Source organism: Carya illinoinensis, chromosome 1, assembly GCF_018687715.1.
Source record: "Carya illinoinensis cultivar Pawnee chromosome 1, C.illinoinensisPawnee_v1, whole genome shotgun sequence".
NCBI classification, from domain to species: domain Eukaryota; kingdom Viridiplantae; phylum Streptophyta; class Magnoliopsida; order Fagales; family Juglandaceae; genus Carya; species Carya illinoinensis.
Window position 1 is genome coordinate 20,044,111 of NC_056752.1, and position 3,519 is coordinate 20,047,629.

The window sequence follows — 3,519 nt, forward strand, 5'->3', positions numbered from 1 at the left end:
TAACCTTATTTTAACACCCTTTATGGGGCTTCTATTTTTTGTTTCGAGTAGTTGATTGTTTAGCCTATAAAAAAAAAAAAAAAGCCACAAAAAAATGAAGTGGAACTCCGAGATGGTCAAGTTGGTAGGAGACTCGAATGGATATATTAGATAGTAGAAAAATGATAATTACAGTCATGACTCTTGAATGTGCAAGCGCTGTAATTATTTTGAAAAAAAATGAATAAAAATTGAAGAGCTTAGAACATAAAACTCTAAATGTCTATTTGGATACTTAGAATATTTTAATATATTTGTAAATAGTAGTGAAATAGTTTGAGGTTAGATGTTTTATAGGATTTTGGGAGAGGGAAAAAGTTTAATAAAAATATTGTAAAGTTAAATTAGTTTTTTATTATTATTTTTATTTTAAAATTTGAAAAAGTTGTATAATTTTTTGTGTTTTGTTTGAGAATTTGAGAAAATTGTAGTGATTAGATAATAATTATATTAAAAAATTAAAAATTTAAAAATAAAAAATATTTTTAATTTGAATGATATTTGGAAAGAAAATATCTAAAAATAGTCTAAAATACTTGTGTTTCCAAATTAGCCTTAAAGGTATTGAAGACTTGGATAAACATATTGAGTTCTATACCTAAGCCTCGTACTTCGCCGACAACACACATCGCCTATGTGACCTTTTTCAATTTTGTATTTCTACAGTAAAACGCATGCGTTTTACTCAAGAGTAAATCTGCTCCCGTCTGCATTCCCAAATGAAATCAACCGGTTGAATTTCTCCCTCCCACCAACTTCACCCCTCCCACTTGGTTCCCCTGCTCGGTTCTTGTCATGTTCCTACCATCTTCCGCAAGGTCTACCGTCTTCTGCCATCTACCCTCTGTTTTGCTATTCCTGTAAGGTCACCCATTTTGGGTGTGGGTATTTCTTCTGGGTTGGGGTTTAGAATGGGGATTTTTGGTGTGGGTATTTCTCAATGTGCTGATATTGTGACTTCTGTAACTCTCTTTTTCATCCATCTGAAGGTGACAAATCGTCTGGTTCTCGTGTTGCGGTTTCCTCGCTTGGAGTAGTCTATGCATTATTCTTTCTTTGCTTTGCATTATCATATATGGTGCTTAGTAATTTATTGGGTATGCTATAATTTATTAGGAATACATGCTCTTTTTTGTATTTTATTGGGAATACATATGATAAGTGCCGTGTAAATAATTCAACTGGTTAATGTGCCTTCTGGTCATCAACCAAACTATTGGGATACGAATGCCAATTTTAGCAAGTTCTATGTGGTAGTAAAATTGATTTAATAAGGCTGAGTCATCAATACAATCAGTTTGCAGATGCTTTCTACGAGTTAGTAATGTATTGGTGGAATAAATAGTCTGATACTTGAAAGGTTGACCTCTGTGTTTTGTGATATTCATCAAATAAATCAGGATTTCTGGGGATGCATGCTTATTAGTATGTTGTTCTTTCAACTTTCCTGCTATACATTTCAGCATATCATTTACTCCTAAAATATTGATATGAATTGAATAATTATTTTTAGTTTTCATATTGGTCTTGATGAAAGCTACAATTGAACTTCAAAACTCTCAAGCCAATCATTTTCTTTTATATGTTATGTTCTTCAGGTTGTGCAAAGGAGGTGAACTGTTAGATAGAATACTTTCTAGGTACCATATTCTACATGCTTTTTTCCCCATTTATAACATGAAGTGGGAAAAATATATGCCATCTATGCTTGGTTTATGAAATTTTGATCAGCTAAATTTCATTTGTGTTCACTTGGGGTGGAAAATACTCCGAAGATGATGCAAAAGTGGTATGGTTCAGATTTTAAGTGTAGTTGCCTACTGTCACCTCCAAGGTGTGGTTCACCATGAACTCAAGCCAGAGGTAATTGATAAAAAGATTGAGTAATAATTTTTGGGAGATTCAGTTGTTAAAAAACCTCGTGATAATATTTCCTCCTCCAAGAGTCATTTAGACAGTAAAATGAAAAAGAAGCAAAACAAGGAGGGAGGGGGAGAGATCATTTTGGGAGTGTTCTCTGCAACATATACTTAAATTCCTTTGTTTCATATTTTGTCTTATATGTCACCGAACATAGTGATGCAGCTTGACTCTAGCACCGATCAGTTTCTTTAGTTCCAACATTGCTGTTGGATGATCTTTTTTGCTCTTCATTTTTTTTCTTTGGAATCGTCATTCATTCTTTATGTTATAGGTGGATTTTCATTTTGTGCATTTCATTATCATGTTGGTTAGTGTAACTTATTGTTTCAAAAGATTTACCTTATGTTTGGTATAAGGGTAGTTTTGACCTTAACCAAATTTCTTCTTTAGCTTGAGATGTTTTTGGCTAGGCGCACATCATGGATTGCTTGTTGGCACTTAATAAAAACCTGATTGCTTGTTGGCACTTATTAAAAAACTCAATTGAAATAGCGTGATGGACAAAGAGGAAGATAAAAGGCCAACCAGGCCTAGGAAGATAAAAGGCCAACCAGGCCTTCTACACCAATTCCACTTACTCAGGTATGATACATTGGTCATTCAACAAAGGAAGGTGTCTCAATTTCAACTAGCTACTGTATTTTTATTTGTGTATTATAGGGATATTATGGCTTAGTAAATGCTTACTACCCGCCATTTATAATGCATCCAAATGCATATCTAAATTCAAATACATACGCATGGGTAGCCAAGTACGTTCATTCTAAACTTTCAATTTTTTTCCTTAAGTTCATTGTTACTCATTCTAACATTGTGCTTGATTGTAGCCCCACCAATGCCACATTTTCCAACAACGTTCATCTACCCTCCGTAGAATAATGTGGAGGAGTCGAGCTGTGTTCACATCTCAAAGTTGAGAGATGATAGTTCATCATTAGCGCAGTAAATTTGTGTTGTACCAAAGAGTCTTGAGAGATGAGAAGGTTGATGTCGGGCTGAGTAGTTGATGAAATATGTCTATTTATTAGTTGTAAAAAAATAGAAAGTTGTTGTGAGACCTCAATTACTTGTAAAAAATCATCACTCTATTTATTAGTTGATGAAATGTCTCTCTAAATCCTTTGTGTACAAGTGTTTATGACGCTGTTGTTCCCTTATGACACATTAGGAAGCCGACCTCTATGATTCTGTTTTTTTTTTTTTCCCTCTATTTTTTTCCCCTCTAATTGATATGGAATCAGAGAAAAATTCTCAAAAATATCAATTAGATAAGAGTGAGAACATTGTCCAAATGGGATCAGGGTTCCAAATTACACATCGCCTTGGTCTTAATACAGAATCTAAAAGGTGATATGACTATTAGAAACAGAACCATACAACTAAAAGGAAAGGGTAAGAAGATATTTGTGATGAACCCAATGATAGAATAAAAGGGGGTGCTCAACAAAATCTAGCTACATAAAAGAATGGATAAAAAGAAAAGTCCAAAAAACATCCACATTTAATGAACCAAAATTTTCATACACACTTTTGAATGTCATACAACAGAGACCCCGT

The 3,519-nt window shown here is 33.7% G+C and overlaps 1 long non-coding RNA gene across 1 annotated transcript; it reads left to right on the forward strand.

The window, feature by feature from the left end:
- Window positions 1–616: 616 nt before the first annotated feature.
- Window positions 617–3,079, forward strand: LOC122312958. The gene is made up of 2 exons (XR_006243246.1): window positions 617–857; window positions 1,638–3,079. It is a non-coding gene; the product is annotated as an uncharacterized LOC122312958 (long non-coding RNA).
- Window positions 3,080–3,519: the final 440 nt, after the last annotated feature.